The 25431-nt window shown below is 42.1% G+C and overlaps 1 protein-coding gene across 3 annotated transcripts in view; it reads right to left on the reverse strand.

The window, feature by feature from the left end:
- The window catches only part of Focad (focadhesin), a 293087-nt gene extending 291653 nt beyond the window's left edge, over positions 1 to 1434 (reverse strand). For all 3 annotated transcript variants that reach the window (XM_035439808.1, XM_027400387.2, XM_035439809.1), the window contains exon 1: positions 1364 to 1434. The gene's annotated coding sequence lies outside the window, so the exon portion shown is untranslated. The remainder of the gene's footprint in view (positions 1 to 1363) is intronic.
- Between the last annotated feature and the right edge of the window lie 23997 nt (positions 1435 to 25431).

Raw genomic sequence — 25431 nt, forward strand, 5'->3', positions numbered from 1 at the left:
GTAAGGCAAATGTTTTGGCTACCATTTATAACCAAAGCAAGTCAAAGGCTTTGAAAACTGCATTCTTGTCTAATTGTCTCTAGAGGGTACCTTTATATGTAACTAAAGAGTTCACGATTATAACACTTCAAAATTTAGATGACTCATGGTTGGTGTTTTCTTCGCAGAAATTGGATGTCAATCAAAATTGTAACCATGCACTTGCTTGCTAGTCAAAACTGTTAGTGAATACATAAGCACAAAATTCGTGAAGTGTTTTTAATTTAGTTGGTTCCCAATTGCTAACACAGTTCAGTAAATCTGCTCTATGCCATCTCTCCTTCAACATTCCAAAATTACAGAAGACTTGTAATCATTCCTTTTCCCACCATTTCGTCTGTGGTCTTTAGTGGCAGTTACTAGGATTTACCACATCAGGGCCCATGTTTTTTTTTTTTTTTTTTTTTAAGGCTTATAAGAAGGTAAAAAGAACCTCTGAACGAGGTCCTAGAGAACTCCATCTTTTGCATCTAAATCTAGACCCTGAAAATGAACCACAACAACAGAGGAAAAAAAAAACCTCAAATCTTGTCAACTCAGACACCCACCGGCACGGGTAGCATTAAACTGAAAGCAAAGGCAGGGAATGTCGTTCAAGGAACTCATTTTAAAAGTTTGCAATGAATGAGTCAATGACTGCATAATGGAGAGGATGGCTTCACTAAATCCAAAACCTCCAAAGAAGGGATCAAGGCACCATGGCTGAAACAAACTCAAGAGTAAGTGGTTCCAAACAGCAGGTGCTTGCAAGCCTCCACCTAGCTGCTTGACATTCGGAAGTCTCACACATAAACTCCTGAGAGCCAGGGACCTGAGTCAGAAAACCGGCTCTGCTCACCCAATAGCCTATGCATTAAGGTGGACATAACCTACATCTGAGTCCCGAGTAATGAGGACAGTAACCCCAGGCCAAGCAGGAGGGCACCAGAACGCCTTGCACTGCCCCGGACCAGAGACCCTGTCAAGGAGAGGGACAACTGCAACCTGAGGCAGGTAAGCCACCCGGATCGTGCGGACCGCCTGGGCCGCCAAGTCCCTCCACAGCCAGCCGGCTCCGACGCTTCGGACCTGGGAAACGCTCAAGGCCAGGTCCTTCGGGAGCCGGGCGCCAGGCCAGCAAAACCCGCAGCAGGTTAAGCGCCCTGCCTGCCTCCCGCGGCGCCCCGGCCCTGCCGCCACATGCTCCACCGCCGGCCTGCAGCCCAGCCCAAGAACTCGGCTTCCGCCGCCCTCTCCCCCGTGGCCGCCGCGGCAGGCGACCCCGATGTGTCGGCTGTCCACCCAGCGGCTGCCCGTGGACGGCTAGCCACGCCGCATAGCTTACCTCACTTCTGCCACAGGCACAACCCGCACGGCTGCCTGACGTGGCCCACGCACCACCTCCACCACCCAGGGCGGAGCCTTGGAAAAACAGCCAATGAGAGACCGAATTCAACAGTTAGTCCCACCTCCTAGACTAGGGCTCCCGCCCCGTTCGTGCGCCTGCGCGTCCAGGCTTAGGCGGCGCTTTGCAGCTGGCTGGTCGGCTGTGTCGGTTGCAGAGGTGCAGACTGAAATTGGCGCTCAGGCAGACGCTGTGGAGCGTGATATCCTGTCTGGAAATGCCTTTGCACAGAGTCAGTGGGTTCTATTGGAAGCCTGACCCAGGGCAGCTTTGAGATGTAGGGCAGCTTCTTGATATTTGGAGAGTTTGTAAAGCGGGAGGGAGGGGGTAGGGTAGGGGCAGAATACTGATAATGCCAAGGGTTCAGAAATTGTAAAGCAGTCAGCTTGCTTCCTGTACCTACTGCTCAGTGCCTTAATTTAACCATGCTGTGCTTGCTGGTCCTTCTTCTTTTAGAGTCGTCAAGGCCCAGGAATTTCTGCTGATTTGATCTAGAAAGAACTGTTTCAAAGAACTTTACTATGTGTGTTACTGTTATCTAACATTTATTGTAGTCAAGCATTTTCTTTAACGAAATGGCGAGAGGTGATCCCACAGAAGTCTGTGAAACGTGGCACAACGCAGCAGACACAAAAACTTTAAAAAATAAAGTCGTTAAAAGGGGTTGAAGTCTACTACCTGGCTGTTTCTGAAACCCCGTGCAAGTTTTGAAGCCCTGGGAAACTTTAAAAGAAGCCCAGGCGCCATCTCTAGAGATTCTAATTTAATAGTTCTATCTTAGGAACTTAGCAAGCGGTTTTCTAAGTTAAATTTGCAAGGTCATTGTGATATGTTAACAGCAAATTCTTGGTTCCTTATATGGCACCCCAGAAAAGTAATTATATTCCACAGACCACCTCTAGATCTACCAATAACTTCTAATGCTTTCATTCTGTAAGAATTTATCTAAATTAATTTTAAACCTGCTTCTGTATTCAATCTATTTTGTCCTGGGGAAGATTGGAATTCTGTGAGGTTTATAATTGCCTTTTTTGTTTTATTAGTTTGATGATACTCCCTTCAGTTTTCCAAATACACAAGTACAAATTCTAGGAACCTTTTAATTTTTTTCTTTTTCTATTCCTGTATTTCTGTTGTTTCAAGACAGGGTCTCACTTTGTAGCTCTGGCTGTTCTGGAACTCTCTATGCAGACCAGGCTGGTCTTAAACTCACAGAGATCTGCCTGCCTCTGCCTCCCAAGTGCTGGGACTTAAGGCATGCACCACTACACCTGGCTTATTCCTGTGTTTCTTGTGGCTTGTTGATCCTAATTGCGCATGTTAATATGTCCACAGCACTATTTTAAAGATTTCAATTTATTTCATTTGCAGAACAAATTAAATAGCAGAGTTATTACATTTTACAAATAAAGAAACCTAGGCACAAAGTGTGAAACAATTTGATCAAGGCTATGTACCTAGCTGATAGCAAAGCCAAAATTTGAACCCAAACACCATGCTCTCAAAAAATAGTCTGCTTCTACAGAGTGGTTAGTTTAGGACATTGTGGGGAAACACTGACTCTTAAAGAATGGTTGTGAGTCTACATTTAACATATTCATAGCCCATTCATGCCTTAGCCTGGGTGAATATATTGCAAATAGCAGAAATATATTCCTTATTCTATAGGCTAGAAAGCCCCAGCAAGGAACAAGCAGATTTGTCATCTGGTGGGGCCTTGCTCCATAAATAATATCTTCTCTGTGTCCTCAAATGGCAGAAAGACTAAAGACTCTCAAAGCCATTTTGGTTTCTTTTTTGTTTCTCCATAATGATGCTGAAAGACCACACTGGGGACTTCATGTATTCTGAGCATGTGCTCTGACACTATCTAGAGCCCTCTCCCCTTCCAACCTTTCTTCCTACCCCATATCCTCCTCTCCCAAGCTCACATCCAAAGCACTATGTAGCTGAGGTTGACTTTGCTGCATAATTCTCTTCTCTCAGCCTGTCACGTGCTGGGGACATGCTTCATCAGGCCTGGTCAAACCTCTCTTATAATGACACTAATTCCATCCATGAGGGTTGAGCTATCATGGTCTCATGACCTCCACGTGCATCCTCTCTTTCTCTCCCTCCCTCCCTCCCTTCCTCCCTCCCTCCCTTCCTCCCTTCCTCCCTCCACACCACCAGTCCCCTACCACACTGGGGATAACCCAAGACTTTGCATGTGCTAGGCAATTGTTCTACCATTGAGCTATAGCTCCAGCTCTTGTGAGTCTACATTTAACATATTCATAGCCCATTCATGCCTTAGCCTGGGTGAATATATTGCAAATAGCAGAAATATATTCCTTATTCTGTAGGCTAGAAAGCCCCAGCAAGGAACAAGCAGAAAGGCCATGTACCCTGGCCTTTAGCTTTCAACATAGGAATTGCAAGATTGAAGATGCAATCCAGAACTGTATGGAGCCAAATAACCCCCAGAATTCAACTTAGCAGCCAGCACATTGACAAGACCAAAGGTATACACTTTAAAACAAGGAGTGCAGAAGTTTTCAAAAACAAACTTTTCATTAGCATGGGACTGAAATAGATAAGTCATGTACTAAGCTAGAAAACTACTTTTTTCCAGCGACTGCTTCTCACCCAGCACATCCCCTTCCCCACCTGCCAGCACAAACACATGGATCTCTCTATGGCGTTCTGACTGGATTCAAATTTGCAATCTTCCTGTCTCATCCTCCCAGGTTGGTGATAAGGGTTGGAGGATGCAGAGAGTGCGGTTTACTTTTTTCCAGAAACCTGTAGAAGATGGTCTAGATTTCACACCAGCTTTAATAGAAATAGCCATTAAGTAATCAAAATATGTTTCAAATGTGTATGCTATTGTATGCTTCTCATTTATATGCAAATGAGTGCTTTGCTTTTTTAAATGTCTTATCACATTTATTTATTGTGGTGGAGGTGGCTTGCATGTGCCATTATGTGAGTGTTGAGATCAGAGAATAAATTGTAGAAGTCAGTTCTCTCCTCCCACTATGTGGTCCCCAGGATTGCACTCAGGTCATCTGGCTTGGCGCCAAGTGCCTTTACCTGCTGAGCCATCTCCCCAGCCCCTCCCTACTTGATTATTTAATCAAGACTATATCTACCATCTCTAAGAAGTAGGCAAGCAGACAGTATTTCTCCATTAAATGCCTTGGATTCTTTCCCATGACATAGTTAGTCAGTTAGTTCTCCATTGTGTAAGACCCTTCAGATAAGTAGTTTTTGAAGCTGGCATAGAAGGGCCTATTGACTCTCACAACAACGAAAAAGACAAAAAGAAAAAGAAAGGAAAAAAAAAAAGAAAGGGAGTAAGAAAAATGTGTCCACTCCCAAATCATTAGCAGAACTGAAAAGAATATGCTAACAAAAAAAAGACACTGTAGTCTGAATCCCGACTGTAAAGAGAGGTCATGTCACCCACAGCATCAAGGGAGTCACAAAGCCTTGAACTTGCACCCAAGCATGCTGGGCTGACTGAGCACGCCCACACATTCATCTGCAGGCTCGGCACTGAGAGGAGAAATTCACTATTGAGTCACAGAGAGCCGCTATCAGCACATAACAGAAAGCAAACTCATTAGATTTAATTAGATGTATGTGGTTCCAATTGTCCCTGTTCCATTCCAAATGAAAGCCACAGTCCTTACACAGGCCAATTAGACCATATATCATTTACCTGCCCTGGACATTGTACCTCTATCCCCGTGACACACAGCATCACCTTGACTTTTCCTTCCACAGCCTCCAGCTCTCTGAACCCTATTCGCCCTGCTTCCTCACTCATGTAGCAGCTTGGCACTTCCCCCAGCTCTCCTCATGACTCATTCCTTGGATCATTCAGTTTTTTGCCAAGATGTTACCTTCTGGAGAAGGCCTATTCTCAGTCAGGGTCCCAGCAAGAAACAGATGGCATAATCAAATTAGGAAAATCGAAACTGTTTAATAAGGGACTAGAACAGGGCTCTAGGTAGAATTTTTTAAAGATCACAAGGGAGACTTAGTAAATGGGCAAACCCAAACCACCCCCTCCACACAGATAGTACAATAAGAAGAAACTGTGTGTGTAAGACTATCAGGAAGGAAGACATTTGCTCAAGAAACACCATAGACTCTTAACAGTGCAACAAGAAGGGGCTGAGAAAATTAAACTTCCCCTTTCCCACTTTCCTGGTCCCATGAAATTCACACAGGTCAGCTCCTGTGTTGCAATGGAAGGACAAAAAGAAGGTATCACCTCAATCACCTGTAACAGCTAGCTTTTTCTGTGTAACAGAACACACAGTCATAACCCTGTCTTCATTCTCGGGATCCTGTGAGCTGCCCAGGTGGTTCTTACAATCCAGGCTGGCCTTGCTAGCTCCTTCTGGGTCTGTTTATCTGTCTGCACTCAGTTTGGAGACTGGCTGATCTGGGATGCCCTTATTCACATGCCTGGTATATTGAGGAATGTGAGGTGGAGCAATAGGTATGAATCAGCCATGTGTATCTATTAACTGTAGCCAAACACAGTTGTTTTTTTTTTAAATAGGATTTATCTCAGTAGCATAGCACTTCAGTTCCCAGCATTGAACCGTCTTTCCATCCCTAAAGCCACAGGTTTTTAAAAGTCTCAAAGCCAGATATGAGATATCTCCCTATGAGTTTTATTAGCCCAGAAGGCCAAAGGAGACATGCTTAAAACAATACAGACTACTGACATTTTGAGGTTGAAAGCCCAAGATCATGTAGCCCCTTGATAATAGTATTATCTTATGTTCTAGAATTTCTACTTTACCAAGTATCACCAAGGAAATGAAATAAGAGTAGTTTTCCTTAGTTTTTTGTTTGTTTTGTTTTTTAATCCTTTGTCTTTTCATGACAGGGATTTTTTGTGTAGTGATGGCTCTCCTGGAACTCACTCTGTAGACCAGGATGGCCTCGAATTCAGAGATTTGCCTACCTCTGCCTCCCAAGGGCTAAGATTAAAGGTGTGAGCCACCACCACCCAGCCTATCCTTCTTTATATAATGCTTTTAATATTTATATAAGCTAGGTGCCAGGTGTAGTGGCGCATGCCTTTGATTCCCTCTCATGGGAGGCAAACACTATGAGTTCAAAGTCAGCTTGGTCTAACAGAGTAAGTTCCAGGTCATGGAAGCAGGGAAGTATTGTAGGACCCTTTGCCTAAGGGGGAAAAAAAAAGGTTCAAAGGAATCAACACCACCAAGTAGGCTAGAGATGTATCTGGGTGGTAGAGCAGTTGCCTAACAGATATGAGATGCCAGGTTTGTTCTACAGCACTGCAAAAAACAAGAGGACTATATAAATACCATGAATATATACATGGTTCTTGTCATTTATCCATCAGTAGACATCAGGTTGTTTTCATATCCTACTATACTCTTGAAAGTAGTAAAGATATCAATGCAAGATACTAATTTCATTTCTTTTTGGTGATTATAACTAATATTCCCTCCCTGGGAGTGGCAGACAAAGACCTCTACCCCTCCTGCTAAGGTCCCAAAAAGTTCACCCAGGAGAATGGGTTTATTAAGCTTACTTACAGAACAATGGGTGACAGTTATGGGCAGGAGCATAGTCGAACTTAAAGTAGCCACAGTGGAAGGTTTGAACCGAGCAGAGATGATGGCTTCCTAAATGGAAATCCCTCCCCCCATCTTTCTTCCCCATGCAAATCCTCTAGTCTCTTCTTCAAAAGCACACAAAATTTGGAAAGAATGACTTACAAGTGATTGGGAGGGGTGGCTGGCTACACAGATGAGGGTCTCATGACCCTTCCTTCCTCCTTCTTATATGAGGGAAGATAAACAGTCAACAGGCCCAGGTGTGGTGGTCTTTTGAGAGCAGGCCCCGCAGAACTCCTGAAGATAGTCCTATATGAGGAGATTATCCTGAAGTATAACTGCAGCTCATAAGATAGTACAATTGCAGTGTTTGGGGAACTTCCATACCGGCTTTATTAACTGAGATAGACGTGTTTCCTACTCCTCTGACCCCAAAGCTGGAGATTTGGCTTCAGACATATTAGACAAGCATCTATGGCTGCATTATCACACCAGCACTCCTCCCCCCAACTATATTCTGAAACAGGAACATAATTACCCAGGCTATCACTGAAATCACTCTGTAGCCCATGCTAACCTCAAACTTATGCTTTTCCTGCCTAAGTTTCGCTATTAGCTGGAATTAATGGGCTTCTCCAGTAGGCATGGCATTTTTTATGCCTGTCTGTCTGTTTGTTTATTTTGCTATTAAGTTACCTGAGTTTCACATATGTTCTGAATGTGAACCCCTTTTGTATGTACAATGTTGCAAATAATCTATTCTTCCATAGATTTTTCTCTTCTCTTGTTGAATTGCTTCCTTTGTTGTACAGATTTTCAGTTTGATACAATCCCATTTGTCTACTGCTGACTGTGATTTTTGGTGTCATATCCAAAAAAAAAAAAATTATCACTACCATCAATTTCAAGATTTTTTATCGTATATTTTCTCCTAGTAGTTAGGCAGATTCAGGTCTTAAACGTGAGTTATCAATCCACTTGAATCATTTTTTTTTCATTAGGATCAGGTAGGATCTAATATCATTCTTCTGCATGTATATATCAAATTTTAAAAATTTAAGATTTTATTTATTATGTATATAACATTCTGTTTCCATGTATATCTGCACACCAGAAGAGGGCACCAGGTCTCATAACGGATGGTTGTGAGCCACCATGTGGTTGCTGGAAATTGAACTTAGGACCTATGGAAGAGTAGTCAGTACTCTTAACCTCTGAGCCATCTCTCGAGGCCCTAAAAAAAAAATTATTAAAGAGGCCATTGTTGACCCATTGTGAGTCCCAGCATCTCCTTATTGAAGATGGGTTAACCACAGAGTATGAATTTATTTCTGGGATTGCTATTCAGTTCTCTTTCTATTTTATACAAGTACATATTTTTTCTCCCCCTCCACCTTGTTTTTTTTGGGGGGTGTGGGGGGGTTAGTTTGCTTCTTGAGATAGGGATTTGCTGGGTAGCCCTGGCTGTCCTAGAACTCACTCTGTAGACCAGGCTGACCTCAAACTCAAAGATATATCTGCCTCTGCCTCCTAAGTGCTGGGCTTTAAGGTGTGTGTCACCACCATCCTGCCATAGTACCTATTCTTTTGTTGCTTTTCTGGTGCTAGAGATGGAATCTAGGATTTCAAGCATGCTAGACAATTCTTTACCTCTGTGCCCGATTCCCTAATCTCATACTACTTTGATTATTATAGCTTTGTAATTCATTTTGAAATCATGAAATTCAATGTCTCACAAATTGCTCTTGCTTTGCATTTGGGGACGTTTTTGGTTCAATATGAATATTAAGATTTTAATTTCTACTTCTATAAACAATTTCCTTGGCATTTTTTCATAGAGATTATATTAAATGTGTAGATTATCTTGGATAATGTGCCAATTTTTGGTGATATTTCTCCAATCTGAGAATCCACCATATTCTTGTATTTATATATATCTACTTTCATAAATGCATTTTAATGTATGGAAATTTCTTTCCCATTTGCATTCAGATCCCAAGAAATGCTGTTGGAACTATAGTTTAAACATAAAAACTGTATCATCTGCAATTTTTATTGGAAATGGAAATCTTGCTTTTTAAATCTCTGATGGCACAAAGAGTATATTAAACAGCTTGACATTACATATAGTGGAAACAGCATTAGTTGTTTAAATGACTTTATCATAGATTGAGATGTTCATATAAGTTATATTTGCCTTGTGATTTCACATTGAGAAACATAATCAAGTCTGAAGGCAAAGTTAATTTTCAGAACCATTCCTGTTCACTAATAGTGACTGAGAGAGGTTTCTCTGCTAGGCACAGTGAGTGGCACATGTCCTTAATCCTTACACAAGGGAAACAGATCTCTGTAGTTCAAGGCCAGGTTGGTCTACACAGTAAGTTTCAGACCTGCAAGGGTTACATAGTGAGACCCTGTCTCATAAACAAAACAAAACAATAAAAAGAACAACCAAAACCATAAAAGTGACTAGACACTTTCTGAAAACTGTCTGCAAACACTAACATTTCACAAGCTGATTACACTTACCTGTTGTACTCAAATTCTGAACCCCCAAATCACCAAGAGACCCATTCTGATGCAAAAACAAAGAGTCTTTTATTGTTTAATGAGTTAACTATCTTAACTCAGTTCCCCTATACTCCAACATAGCGGTTGACTTGAGAAGGATCCTAAAAGGGTTGTGAGACAGGGAATTTATTGGGGAGTGCAATGGGTACAAAACAGTCTCAGGATTGGTGCACTTCTGGGTTTGGACAACCTGTCCTGTGTTGATTAGTCAACTGGTTCCTATGGCCTATAGGACATCCTAGGGTGATTGCTATGCTCTGCATGCCATTATTACACTACTTTTACCATAAAGTACATCTAGAACCCACCAGCTAACTTCTGTTTGGTTCCTTGTCATGTGGAGAGTATCTGATCTCCTAGTGACTAGGAAGCTCAGCATATTTTGCTGAGTCAGAGGCCTACATCTTCAACAAATGGTGCTGGCATACCTGGATGCTGACTTATAGAAGATTACAGATAGATCCATATCTATCGCCATGTACAAAATTTAACTCTAAATGGATCAAAGACCCCAACATAAATCTAGCCACACTAAACCTCTTAGAATAGAAAGTGGGAGGTGCCCTTGAACAAACTGGTACACGAGACTGCTTCCTGAACATAACACTAGTAGCACAGACACTGAGATCCACAATTAATAAATGGGACCTCCTGAAACTGAGAAGCTTCTGTAAAGCAAAGGACACAGTCAACAAGACAAAATAGCAGCCCGCAGAATGGGAAAAGATCTTCACCAATCCCACATCTGACAGAGGGCTGATTTCCAAAATATACAAAGAACTCAAGAAATCAAAACACCAAACAATCCGATTAAAAAGTAGGGTACAGAACTAAGTAGAGAATTCTCAATAGAGGAATCTAAAATGGCTGAAAGACACTTAAGAAAGTGCTCAACATCTTTAGCCATCAGGGAAATGCAAATCAAAACAACTCAGAGATACCATCTTACACCAGCCAGAATGGTTAAAATCAAAAATACCAGTGACAGTCTATGCTGGAGAGGATGTGGAGAAAGGGGAACACTCCTCCATTGCTGGTGGGAGTGCAAACTTGTGAGGCCACTTTGGAAATCAGTATGGTGGTTTCTCAGGAAAATGGGAATCAGTCTACCTCAAGATCCAGCAATTACTCTCTTGGGCATATACCCAAATTATGCACATTCATATAAAAAGGACGTATGTTTAACTATGTTCATAGCAGCATTTTTGTATTAGCCAGAACCCAGAAGCAATCTAGATGCCCCTCAGCCGAAGAATGGATGGAGAAAATGTGGTACATTTATACAATGGAGTATTATTCAATGAAATCTTGAAATTCACAGGCAAATGGATGGAACTGGAAGAAACCATCCTGAGTGAGGTAACCCAGTCACAGAAAGACAAGCATGGTATGTACTCACTCATATATGGGTACTAAACATAGCAAGGGACTACCAGCCTACAATCCACACCACCAGAGACACTAGGAAACAAGGAGGATCCTAAGAGAGAAGCACATGGTCCCCCAAAGAAGTGGGAAGGGACAGGCACCCCTGAGCAAATTGGGAGCACAGGGGAAGAGGGGAGGGAGATAGGTATAAGAGAAGGGGAGAAGAGGAGGTGGGAGGAGAACAGGAGGGATCAGAAAGACTGAGACAGGGGAGGAATAGAGGAGAGCAACAAAAGATATACCTTAATAGAGGGAGCCAACATAGTTTTAAAGAGAAATCTTTCCCTAGGGAAATGTTCAGAGATCCACAAGGATGACCCCAACTAAGAATCTAAGCAGCAGTGGAGAGGCTGCCTTTGATGCCCTTCCCCTATAGTGAGATTGATGACTACCTTAATTGCCATCCTAAAGCCTTCATCCAGTAGCTGATTGAAGCAGAAGCAGGCACCCACAGCTAAGCACTGAGTCATACATATTCCTGGAATCCAGTTGTAGAGAGAGAGGCTGGATGAGCAAAGGAGCCAAGACCATGATGGAGAAACCCACAGAAACAGTTGACCTGACCTAGTAAGAGCACAGGGACCTCAGTCATAAAGCTGGGGAACCAGCATTTGGACCGATACAAGCCCTTTGAATGTGGGTGCCAGCTAAGAGGCCTGGGAAGTCTATGGGTCCTCTAACAGTAGAGCCAGTGTTTATCCCTAGTGCACAAATGGACTTTGGGATCCCATTCCCTATGGAGGGATACTATTGCAGCCCAGATACACCAAAGAGGGCCTAGGCCCTCCCCTAAATGATATGACAGACTTTGATGATACCTCTTGGAAGGCCTCACTATCCTTGGGGAATGGATAGAAGGTGGGTTGGGGGTCTGGTGTGGGGCATGGGAGGTTAGAAGGGTGAGGGAATGGGGGTATTGACATGTAAAATAAGATTGTTTCTAAAATTAAAAAAATACAGTGACACATAATTTTTCTACCCAGATAGTATATAGAGTCAAAAATCTTCAATATTTTAAGCCCAACATTGAGTCCTTTTAAATATTTTTTATGTTTTCAATTACATTTAATTATAGAGGGATTTGCATGTGCCATGGTACAGGTATGGAAGACAGAGGACAACTTGTGGTAGTTGGTTCCCAGGAATTGAACTCAAATCACAGGCTTGGCAGCAAGCATGTTTACCCACTGATCCATGGTACCAACCCCAGAGTTGGTTTCTGCAATAACATTGGTAATATCTATCAATTTATCAAGAGCTCAAGAAAACTAATTAAGATTGTTTACTTTGTTTTGCATTGCTTTTTGTTTGGTTGGTTTTGTTTTTAATATTTTTATTTTATGTGTCTGTGCATGTGAATGAGTTGCTCACAAAGGCCAGAAGAGGGAGTAAGAGTGCTTGGAGCTGGACATAACCATCATTTATAAACTACCTGACTTGTGGACTGGGAACTGAAAATAGGTCCTCTTCAAAAGCAGTGTGTGCTCTTAACCACTGAGTCATTTTTCCAGCCCTAATTTTCATGGTTGTTTGTTTGCTTTGTTCCGTTCTTAATTGACCGTGTATGTAGCTCCTGGTGTTGTAACTCTTCAAGCAATTCTCACTGAGGAACCAAGAGTCTGAAACTCCATCAGCAAACAGCTTTCGTTTCGTAGCTGACAAAGGCATCACTCAGAAATGTTCTTTGGTTTCAACTCTTCGTTTGTTAAATTTCCTGAAGAAATCCTGCTGTAATGAGATGGTCCATTTTTCTAACAGTTTTTTCCTTCCTGCAAACTGGAAACACTGTGTAGAATCTAGAAGAACTAATGTACAGGGTGATCTTTTGTACATTTGTAGGTCACTGAGCACTAAGCACATAGCACACTTTGCTATTTAATATAGCAAGACAATTCACACTCTACTGTATTAAAGGCAAGGTCACTTTCCTCTGTTGTTCCTGGGAAAGACCTCAAGGCCTCAGATTTCTTTTTCTTTCCTTGAGGTGACAGGATGTAATAAACTGATTTTTTTTTTTTTAATGTAAAAGCCGTCTTAATCCACTAACTCAGAGGAGGGATGTCTCTAGCCCACAGACTGTAGTTTACCTGCCCTTAATCTTAAACTGGTCATGGACTCTCTCATTTCTCTTTGTCAGGTACTCTCCTGACACCTTTGCAATAAGATATGGCTGTGTGGTTAAAGTGCTACCCTATGCCACTTACTGAAACAGATTCTTTTACATGTGAGAAAAAAGTGGGTCTTACAAAGACGCAAATGCTCTTGATTCTGACTTGCATTTTTAGACAATGTGTACAAAAGAAAAGAACTGATGGCCTCGATGCTTCTTTGGGTATCGTTCTGTGCCTACAGACACTTTTACCTCAGGCACTTAAGTGAAGTAAATGAGGGTGGGGAGAGTCAAGGAACCAATTCAGTCATACTTTTTAAATTTCATGAATTTTATCTTAAAGATACAAAAAAAAAAAAAAAGGAAAAGTCTATCTTACTGAGTCAGACTGAGAAAGGTGGGCAGACTCAGAAAACCCTCAAGGTCACTCGTCACTGACTTCTCAAGAAGGAATGAGAATTCTGGGAAAACTACAGTATCTTTAAAAGGATAATTATTCTGCTTATCTGTTTAACATGGCCTCAGGTGAAACTGCCTCCCTAGGTGTGCTCCCTTGTCCTCGGGGGTGGTTCTTTAGCCAGGTTACTAACCCTGTCTATCTGGAATGTTATATTTCCACACAGGCTGGCATTCTATTCTTTGGATCAGAAGTTTTCCTTCAGGGGGGCCTTCATTGCTATTCTAAATTAAGGAAGCTTGACCCGGATCAGGCAAAGAAGGGCACTGTTAAAAATTAGTAGTCTTTGTAGTTCTTCATTGAGTGCTTCCTGGCTTAGGTTTCTCTAGTACAGGGAGAAGTGTTTATTAATCAAGATCCAAGGAGCCTTCAGACTCTTGTCTCTGTGGCCAGCTCTGCCCTTTCCCAACACTAAGTGATGTCTGTTTGAATTTTACAACCCCAGGTCTCATTTGACTCCACCTAGTGCAGCCCAGCCATGGTCCTTAAAGGAACACAAGGCTGATGAAGAAAGAAACCACAGAATTAAACATCTTAGGGCAAAGAAATAAAAACTCTTGTTTCTCCCTCCCATCTCTTAGTTTCTCACAGGACTCCCATGAGCTGAGTATAATTAACTTCAAGTCAGGAGGCAAGGGATCCCTCCTAATGTAGTTCAGACAGCAGTTCAGAGAGCACTGGGGTCTGGGGAAAGATGGGCAATAAAATCTGGGTGAGATTACCACTGCTTTTGCTAGGAATGTCTTTCTAGTCCAGAGCACCAATACTCTCTAGCCTCTATTAGCCTTTTTTTTTTTTTTTACCTCCTTGCAAGGCTAGCACAAAGCACAGGCTAGTTCATATGTGGAAGGTGACCTCCTCAGTGCCAGCCATTTCACTGGCTTCTGACAGCTCCAGTTACCACTAATGGGGCTATTCAACCATCATTCCTGTTGCCCTGTAATCCCAGCATTTTAGGATGTGTACAACCTTTAGACACTATTCCAATTCCTTTCCTTCCCAAAACCCTTGATTTTTTAAATTAAGATGTTTCCTTATAGCATCACATTAAAGTAGAAATACAGAAACAACAGGTTTGTGCTTCTGGGACTGTTAGCTAAAATCCTGGGTAATGACAGCAGTAGCTGGAGGGACTTGCTTATCATCAAGGGTGTTCTTTTGCATTGGGTAATAATTCCAACAGATAAAGCAACTTTGCTTATGTTAATAAACATTAAAATGTTTCTGCTTCATTTATGCTTCTAAGTAGGCTAAGGGGGTACATTGCATTTTGCTTTTCTTTCTATCTAGTTGTTAAAGTCATTATAGACCAGATAATCTGAGGTCACTAGCTTTCCCTCAGAATTAAATGCTACAAGTTTTCAGCATGAACTCTCAAGTAGAGGACAGCAAAGATAACTTTGTGATAACAATTCAAAGACTTTACTCTGACTTTCTAAATTTTTAAATTTTTGTATAGTAGATATTGACATTGAACTCTTGATCTGTCTGCCTTTCTCTCTCAAGTACCGGAATTACAGATGTGTGTCACCCAGCTCAGATAATATAGATGTCTTAGTTAGGGTTTCTATTGCTGTGAAGAAATACCATGACCACAGCAACTCTTATAAAGGAAAGCATTTAACTGGGGCTGCCTTACAGTTTCAGAGGTTTAGTCCATTATCATCATCGAAGGAAGCATTGCAGTATGTAGGCAGACATAGTGCTGGAAGGTAGCTAAGAATTCTTGATGGGGTATATATTTGTCTTATTGGTTAATGAAAAAAACACTGATTGGCCAGGCAGGATGATAGGTAGGACTAGGGGGCAAGGAGGATTCTGGGAAGTATAGGCAGAGAGGAGTCGTCCTGAGATCCTAGGAAGTGATGTAGCTGGGCAGAATCAGTATACAAGCAGGGACAAACAGGTAATTGCTCTCTTCTCTGCAGAGATGCTGAGCCAGCTGTCATCTTGTAGCAGGCAAAGGAGTTCCAGATCTGGTAAGCTAAGACATGGAAATACATGGATTAGTAGTTATGGGTTAAAAATTAAGTCAGAGCTAGCCAGTAAGAAACCATAGCCAGTGGTTAACAGTTTCATAATATAGCATCTGTGTGATCATTTGGGGCTGAAGCAGTGGCAGGGCCTAGCCAACCTGAAAACCTCACATTACAAGTTCTCTGTTTTCATCCTCAGGCAGCAGGAAGAGACTGAGACACACTGAGCATGGCTTGATCATCTGAAACCTCAAAGCCCACCCCCACAGTGACATGCCACGCCTATTCCAACAAGGCCATACCTCCTAATAGTGCCACTCCCTATGGGCCTATGGGGACCATTTTATTCAAACCACCACAACAGACAAAGCATGTACATGTACATGTGTATGCACTTGTGTGTGTATATGTGTGCTCATGTGTGTGTGTGTGTGTGTGTGTGTGTGTGTGTGTGTGTGTGTGTGTGTGCTATAGAACATGTAACACATGTGTACTACAGAACATGTGTGGAGGTTATAGGAAAACTTTTGGGATCCAGTTCTCTCTCCACCATGTAGATGCTGGGAAGGGTACTCTGGCTCTCAGCACCTTTACTGCAGTGGTTCTCAAACCTCCTAACGGTGTGACCCTTTAATACAGTTCCTCATGTTGTGGTGACTCCCAGACACAAAATTATTTTTGTTACTATTTCATAGCTGTAATTTTGCTACTGTTATGAATCATAATGTAAATATTCTTAGAGATACAGGTTTGCCAAAGAGTTCATGACCCACTGGTTGAGAACACTGTTTTGCCATGTAGGCCAGGCTTGAGTTACAACTCTTTTTTGTTTATTGTTTTCTTCTCTTTTCTGTGAGTTTTGTAGAAAAAATTCCCCTCAAAGAGCTTTTCATTCCTGGTCTAAAATTCTCTTCACCTCCTTCCCTGCATTGGAAGCAAATACTCTCAGTGTCACACAAAGAAACACATAAACAAAGCACAAGTAACTTGACAACACAAACTCTTTTTGAAAAAAAACAAAACAAAACAAACAAACAAACAAAAAAAACAAAAAAACATGGTTATTCCATGACCAAACCCAGGCTTGCTGGCATAGCAAAGCAGGGCATTCACTTGGTTCTTCTCTAAATCTGGTGGAGACTGTCTTCCCCCCACAGATTTGAGTTCCAACCTCAGCTTTTGAGATTTGCTAGCTTTAAAAGAATCGGTGCAAAGGAAAGGAAGGAAAAGAAGGGTCACCCAGGCCAAATTCCAGGAAAACAGCAGGGCCTTTGCTTAAACAGAAGTTTTATCAGATGGAGGAGATTAAAAGATTTTCATAAGTGTTTTCTCTCTGTGTGTGGATGGAGGTGTGCTTATGCAGTGTTAGCCCTTGGGGGACTAGCTACCTTTGATAGGAAAAATAAATTCTGACACATTAACAGATCTTTTATTTTCTCCATTTGTTTATTTTGTTCTCATTTTTAACTGTCATTTTATTTATTCTTTGTGTCTTTCACATCAGGTATCTCAATCCCACCCATCTCCCTGTCCCTTTGTATTCACCCTCTGTCCTCACACACACACACACACACCAATAAAATAAAACTTAAGAGAAAAGAAAGACAAAAAGAAAGAAAAATCTCATTGTGGAACTGTAGTGTGACACAGTGAGTCACACAGTATAACCTTTAGTCCACATATTTTTACTTGCAAGCATTCCTTTCTAAGAGGCAAAGAGTCATTGGTCTGATTCAGCGTCTCTAGTTTCTCCTATACCATCAAAACTGGGCCTTCACTGGAACTCTGTGTCATTGAGATCCTGCAGCTTTGGATCTGCAGAACCTGACCCTTCATATACTTAAGCAGATCATAGAGAAGATGGATGTTGGGGTGGGCCAACTCATAACACAGGTTCTTAATCTGGGTAGTTGCAGGGTTGGTCAGCCCCAGGGAGAGTCTCCAGCATTGCCCTGGCTAGTTTACCCTAAGCAGTAAGAAGCAAGGGATAGGTATAGTTCTCCTGCTTTCACGCCCTCAGGGCTGGCTCATCCACATCAACACCACCAGGGCCAACTCTACTGTGTTACCCAGGCAAGGTGCAGGGGTCACTGTCCTGAGTGCTGCAGCTGGTGAGGGACAGGGACAGCTCTCCCACTCTTAGGACCTCAGGGCCAGCTATCCCAACTGTCACATGTGGTGAAGGACTGGGAGTTAGGTGGGGTGGAGGGCATCATTCCTTTGTATATGCTACCATATGCCAGCCAGGGGTGGGCCAAATCTCCCATGCTCATGTTTTTGGGGCCAGCTCTCCTGTGCCCCATCACCAGGGTCAGCTCTACTGTGCTGCCCAGGCAAGGTGCAGGGCACTAGAGTGCTTCAGCTAGTGAGGGGAAGGATTAGCTCTTTCATTTGCCACAGGTGGTGAGGGGGCAAAAGGGAGGCATCTCTCTCTCACCCATACTGTCATATGAAAGATGAGTAGTAGGGCCAGCTCTCCCACACTCAAGCCCTAGGGGACATCTCACCCCTACCCCCAACAACGTCAGCTCTACTGTGTTGCATAGACAAGATGCAGAGCGTCCTGTCCCAACTGCTGCAGCTGGTGAAGGGCAGGGAAGCTCTCCCACTCTCATGACCTCAGGGCCAGCTGAAGATATAGGTTTCTGTCCCACCTAGTCCTGTAGGGAGACACCCTAGCTCCGCCCCAGGTAACAGGACAGGTGTGCTGGGCTACGCCAGTGAGGGCGGGGTGAGGGGAAGTCTGAGATGACGTAGAAGGAGGTTCAAAAGGAGCGGGGCTCACGTGGAAAGCCCCTTCTTTCTGGCCGCGCTAGCTTGCTTCCTGTGAGCTCCCTCTGGCTTGCATTTTGGACTGGTGTTTACCTGAATAAAGAAGTCTTAGCCTCACGGACTACAGTTCATCTTTGAGGGCGGAAACCGATCAACATAGTCCCACAGCAGCTTTGCCCCAAATAAACACATGGACAGATGCTCTATTAATTATAAAACTTTTGGCCGATGACTAGGGCTTCTTATTGGCTAGCTCTGTCTTAATTATTAAGCCATTAACTGCTAATCTGTGTATTTCTTCGTGACCTTATCTTACCAGAGAACACCTGGTGCATGCTGTCTTCCTGGTCTTTACTTGCCGTCTCCTCTTCGTCTCTCTCGCCAGAATTCTCTTTGTCTCCTAGCCCTGCCTATTTTCCTGCCTCTACTGGCCAATCAGGGTTATATTCATCAACCTATAAGAGAAGCATGTATACAGAAGAACATCCCCCATCAGCAAGCTTTTCCACCTGCCACAGATGGCAAGGGGTGGGGTGGTGGGGGGTGGTGGTGGTGGTGGTGGTGGTGAGCATCTTTCCCTTGGCCACTCCATCATATAGCAGATGAGGGATGGGGTCAGATCTTCCATCCTCACCTTCTTGAGGTGGCTCACCCATGTCCCTGTCTACAAGGTCAGCTCTCCAGGCAAGGTTCAGGGCCTATTCTCCTGAGGCTGCAGCTGGTGAGGGTCTGGGTCAGCTTTATGTTGTTTTCTTACCTTTTCTAGCTTTCTAAGAAAGTCAAGTCTTATTGTACATATCTGTAACACTGGAAATACAGAGGTTCAGGAAGTATTTGCAGTTCAAAGCCAGCCCAGGCTACACAGTGAGATCCTGTCTCAAAGAACAAAGGAAAAAGAAAGAAAGAAAGAAAGAAAGAAAGAAAGAAAGAAAGAAAGAAAGAAAGAAAGAAAGAAAGAAAGATAAAAATTTTAAAAAGAGTCAGGAGACAATAATACTTACAAAGACATATCCTCAGTTACTCTCCATTATTGTTATGGAGAAATCTGATTTGTTCTAACACTGATGGTTCTCACTTATTTGTGTGTATCTTTTGTTTTCTCATTGAAAATTGTAAGCTTTTCTCTGCCTCCTATTTTATTGGCATATTTAGCACAGTAATTTTTCAATCAGATATGGCGAGGTAACTCATGCCTTTAATTCTATCACTGGGGAAATTATTAAGAGTTTAAGGCCATCAAGGTCTATAAAGGGAGATGCTGTCTCACAAAACAATCTTTCTTCCCATTTTGTTGGTCATATGTGAAAATGTCATCCAATAGTGATTTACTTCAAGATTTAAAAAAAAAGTTAATGTTTATTGAGTCTACATCTATCTCTCTTCTAATGAAAAAATTTAAAAAAATACCAAACAAAATATACTTGGTTAAGGACATGACAGACAGTTTTTAGTATGAAATGTTTTAGGACAAAAATCTAAAAGGAAAAGTTTTTCAGAAAAATGTCCTGATACCTTGAACTTCTCTCCTCCCAGCAGTGCTAGAAATGAAACCCAGAGCTTTTGTGAGTGCTACCCAAGGATTCCAAACTGAGCCAGGTTCCCAGACTGCGGTGACAGTCAAGTGTCTCAAGTTTTAGAAGTTGCTCACTTTGCATTTCCTTTTTATTCAAGTAATATGTTCTTCTCCGGTCTTTGATGGGGTTAAAAACTGCATCATTATAGTTACAGCTTTCCTTAGCCATGATAGAAAGTAAATTAGGTACAAAACTTTGGACTTGGGGCATTGGTGGCGCACGCCTTTAATCCCAGCACTCGGGAGGCAGAGGCAGGCGGATCTCTGTGAGTTCGAGACCAGCCTGGTCTACAAGAGCTAGTTACAGGGCAGCCTCCAAAGCCACAGAGAAACCCTGTCTCGAAAAAACAAAACAACAACAACAAAAAAAAAAAACTTTGGACTCATCAAGATAGGATAGATAATTGAGTATTTTCTCATTTGCCAAATACAAATGTACTGGACATTATGAATGTAATTCTTACTTGATAATTGTTCTTGTTGTATATAGTTTCATATTGTTAAAGTTAGTACCTTTCCTTTCATTTAGAGAATACCCGATAGTTGTTCTTTTTTTTTTTTTTTTGGTTTTTGTTTTGTTTTGTTTTGTTTTTTTTGAGACAGGGTTTCTCTGTGTAGCTTTGGAGCCTGTCCTGGCACTCTCTCTGGAGACCAGGCTGGCCTCATAAGTTGTTCTTATTGTATATAGTTTTACTATATTAGAGTTAAAACCCTTCTTTTTATTTAGACAAAAGAGGGAAATGTTGTGGGATAAATTTTTTGTATACTGTGAAGATTTGTCTTTGCAAAGGCATCTTCTGATTGATTTAATAAGGAGTTGAATGGCCAATAGCTACGCAGGAAGCGGTTAAGCAGGAATTCTAGGCAGAGAAAGAGAAAAAAAAAAGAGATGAATCTAGGCACAGAAAGAGACACAGAAGTTATAGTTGAGTTTTCTTTTACTCTAGCCTCACATTGGAATGCCAAAATGTTGTTCATTTTATTACTCTTTACTCTTTGGTCTCTTTTGCTCTTTTTCGGGCCTGCAACCTAGCTCCCAAATAAACCTCATACATGAAGGCTTATTATTACTTATAAATGCCCAGCCTTAGCTTTTGTTAACTTAAATTATCCCAGCTACCTTTTTCTTTCTCTTACTTCTTTATAACTTATTTTCACTCTTACTGTGTGGCTGGCTGGGTGTCTACATGGCTGGCCCCTGATGTCCTGCTCTCCTTGTTCCTTTGTTCTTTCCCCTCCTCTTCCCGGATTTCTCCTCCTATCTACCAATCTCACCTAACCTTTCCCCTGCCTTGCTATTGACTGTTCAGCTCTTTACTAGACCATTGGATGTTTTAGACAGGCAAAGAATCACAGCTTCAGAGTTAAACAAATGCAGCATTAACAAAAGCAACACATCTTTACATCTTTAAAAAAAATGTTCCACAGTATAAACAAATGTAACACACCATAAAATAATATTCCACAACAGGAGGTGCAAGATGGAAGAGAGGTAAAAAGCTATGAGGCAAAATGTATATGAATAGAAATGTGTTAGTTTAAGTAATAAGAGTTAGTAGGGGGGCTGGAGAGATGGCTCAGTGGTTAAGAGCACTGGCTGCTCTTTCAGAGGACTCGGGTTCAATTCCCAGCACCCACATGGCAGCTCACAACTGTCTGTTACTTCAGTTTCAGGGCATCTGACACCTTCACACCAATACACATAAAATAAAGTTAAATAAATTATTTTTAAAAAAAGAGCTAGTAGGACAAGCCTAAGCTATAGATGGAGCTTTCATGATTAATAATAAGTCTCTGTGTCATTTTTTTGTGTGTGTGAGACGGTGGCCCAAAGAAAAGTATGTCTACACACAGCCATATTTAGAATGCCACTTGTTAGTACTCAGTTCATGCTATTCCAATCACCTACAAGTTGAGGCTGCAGTTGGTTGTTATAACACCCTAATCCACTTGTAATGTGCCTTTTCTCCTTCTCCAGGATGTCTCTATGTAATGAAGGCAAGACCCAAACAAACTAACCTTGAGACACCTGTGAAATTAGAAAATCTGTTTTAGAAATTGTTATTGTTGCTATGCTATTGTATTGGCTTAGTTGGGTATTTTTTAGCAATTCTATAGAGGAACAGAACTGAGTACCTCAGTTCTGTTTTATAGTTGTATAGATGTATATTCTCTAATGTCAGCATGAGAGTCCCACCCCCATGACTTCTTCTAAGCCTTATTAAAGGCTCCATATTCAACTACTATTAACCAATGAATTTGGGGATTAAGTTTCCAACACATGATCATCAAGGGACATCCTCAAACCACAGCATCACTATGAAGATGAAACAGTCACAAAGTACAAGCTCTTCTGCAGGAGCTACGAAGAGGAAATGACAATTAACAAGAAGGTGTAGGCTGGTCGGAAGGTAGGAGCTATCTCAATTGATTGTTCACAGGTCAGTTACAGATTGAACTCTTGCTCTAAACTTTCCTCCCTTCTCACTACTGCACTTGACTCATCTTCAAAAAAAAAAAAAAAAACCAAAAAAAACAAGGAGGTGTAGGAACTGCCCTTCTCCCATCTCCAGGATAAAGGATGCTGAGCATGAAGAAGCCTGTGGTCCTCCTCAGAACTAGCCTCCTATCCAATGCTGGGGCTTGTCTTGCCCATTGTAGAAAGGACCATTCCCTCAAGAAGAACACTAGGACAGCTACCTGCCAGGGCCATTCGTGTGTTGCTACTCCAGGCTACCTTGAGCAAGTGCCATCAGCTCTGTGTTGCTTAAAAATATTTACAACTCATTCAAGGGAGAGTGTTAGAGAGATGGATCAGCAGCTAAGACAGCTTCCAGCTCTTTCATGAAGATAGGAGCTGAGATCCCACTACCCATTTTGGTTGTTTCACAACTGCCTGTAACTCTAGCTCCAGGCGGCCTGACAAGCTCTTCCAGCTTCCATGAGTATACACATGCTCACAGGTATATGCATATAATAAAAATAAAAATAAACATCTTTTAAAATTAAATTTTGGCAAGGCATGCTGGCACATGACTTTAATCCTAGCACTTGGGAGGCAGAAACATGCAGATTTCTGTGAGCCAGCCAGGTCTACAAAGCAGTTTCAGACAAGCTAGAAGTACACAGTGAGACCGTATCTCAAAACTAATAAAAGTAGAGGATGGGTAGACAGCTCAGTGGTTATGAGTAGTGGCTGGCTACTCTTCTGGAGGACCCAGATTTCATTCCTAGCACCCACATGGCTGCTCAGAACTGTCTGTAACGTTTGTCACAGGGGATCTAATGCCGCCTTCTGACATCCATGGGCACCAAGCACACATTCAGGCAAAACACTCATACACATAACATTTCAAAAAGAAAACTTTAAAAATTATATTAAAAATTAATAATTCTAATTTATGTGTTTAATATAAAAGGTTTGACTTGCATGCTTCATACAGTCAAAATTCACGCAGAGAGAAACTAGTTATTCAGGTCTTGGGCTATCCATAAGCAACCCATCAATGCCTTTTAAATGCATGGGGTAAAGCCAATCATACCTTCAATTTTCAAACACAGAAATTTGCCAGGGAATTCAAACCACTGCATTATAATCAAGCTGTGTCATCAGCTTTAGAGTCAAGGCCTACTGTTTCAATCCGAGAAGAAACAGTGTGGTGCCCACAAAGAGAGTCTTATTGGGAGATATATTAGTTTCATGTGAACCTCGGCCCCAAAAGGGATTAACTTGAGGAGCTCTACATTTCTGAAATCTTTACTTCTCACTTACCGGTCTCCTTAGTAACCAGAAGCCCACAAGGCAAACACAATTTTGCCCTAGTCTGAAAATGTGTCTGATTTGATTCACGAATGTTAATCTTCACTGTCTTTAGTACTTGTAAATGTAGCTGTGTGTCATCACTTTGTGCTTGCCTGAGGATTACCACAGGCTGAATGTTCAAATCACTAATCTGTCACCTGCTTCATAATTCCTAGATATGGGTTGTGTGTGTGTATGTGTGTGTTGTGTGTGTGTCACACTTTCTTAGTTTTCTAAATCAAATTAAGCCAGGGCTGATCTGTCACCTTCTGAAGGAGCTCTCTCCCAAGTTTCAGGAGGGAGTCACTAGGCATTGTCCTCTTTGTTTGCCCTGAGATGGCACAGGAAAGCCCTGGTCCCTGCAGCATCTCCCCCAAAAGAACCCCCTCAATCAATTAAAAACTAAACAAACAAAACCATCTTGCTCCTCTGTCTTTCCAACACCTCTTTATTCACCCTAATTGTTACGTTTTTGTTTATATTAGATATAAAGAAAAAGAGGAGGCAGGCGCAAGATGAGACATATTAACCATTTTATTATAGGCCTGACAGAGTAGGGAGACTAAGAGAGAAGAGAAACAGAGTTAATTGCTGACTGCCATGGCCGGTGGCCATAGAGAGAGAGAGAGAGAAGAGAAGCAGAAGCAACCAGAGAGAGGAGAAGAGAGGCGACCACCATGGCTGGTCGCCATAGAGAGGCAGAGAGAAGAGACAGAAAGAAGAGAAGTGCAGAAGCAGAGAGAGATCGAAGCAGGGAAGTTGGAACTTTTAAAGGGAAGATTGCGCACGTGCACTGAGGTTCCACGCATGCCCAGAGTCCTCACTGTGTGGTGGGTGATGTGGTGATGGCATGTCCCTATCAGGAGGCGGGCTCTGTCTCTTAAAGAGGTAGAGCTGATCAGCATTAAAGCCTGAACCTTTCATTACCACCTCTACTTATTATTTAAAAAGGTGGGGTGTTAGTCATGGCAGGTTAAGGAATAAGGGCGTCAAATTCACAAGACTGCTCCCTGCTGACATGGGGGGCTGTTGACCATCTTTGGGGGACCTGAGAAGGTTGGGGTGCTGCCATGTCCTAGGGTAGCTGGTTGTTTCATTGCACTCCAGGCTGTATCGAACTCCTGGCACCTCTTAGACTTGGCAAGATGTTGGCAGCAGAGGACAAGGTTAAATTTAGGAAATTTTTTTTTTCTTAGGTCCTGTGACTTGAGAGGATGGTTATAAGATGAGGGAGGGGTTCCCGAGGAGTCTCAACATGAAGGAAGTGAGTCCTGGGACCAGGGAAAGATTGAATAACTGGAATGAATCTGACCTGTTTGTTTGGATCCAATTCAGCTCCCTGAAACTTACAAGAATCCTTAGAGTTTGTGGAAACATAAGTATTAGACACATTAGCAGCATATTCTTGTTAGAAGCAACTTGGCTGAACACATTAACATTTTAAAATTGACAGATTTTTTTAGGACAATGAAAAGCATCTTTTTTAAAATAAAGATTTTATTTATTTATTATGTATACAACATTCTACTTCCATGTATATCTACCCACCAGAAGAGGGCACCAGATCTTATAATGGATGGTTGTGAGCCACCATGTGGTTGCTAGGAATCGAACTCAGGACCTCTGGAAGAACTGCCGGTGCTCTTAACCTCTGAGCCATCTCTCCAGCCCATGAAAAGCATCTTAATCTTGACCTAGTAGTTATGATCATACAGTGGTATT

Source organism: Cricetulus griseus, chromosome 2 (assembly GCF_003668045.3).
Source record: "Cricetulus griseus strain 17A/GY chromosome 2, alternate assembly CriGri-PICRH-1.0, whole genome shotgun sequence".
Classification (NCBI taxonomy): Eukaryota; Metazoa; Chordata; class Mammalia; order Rodentia; family Cricetidae; genus Cricetulus; species Cricetulus griseus.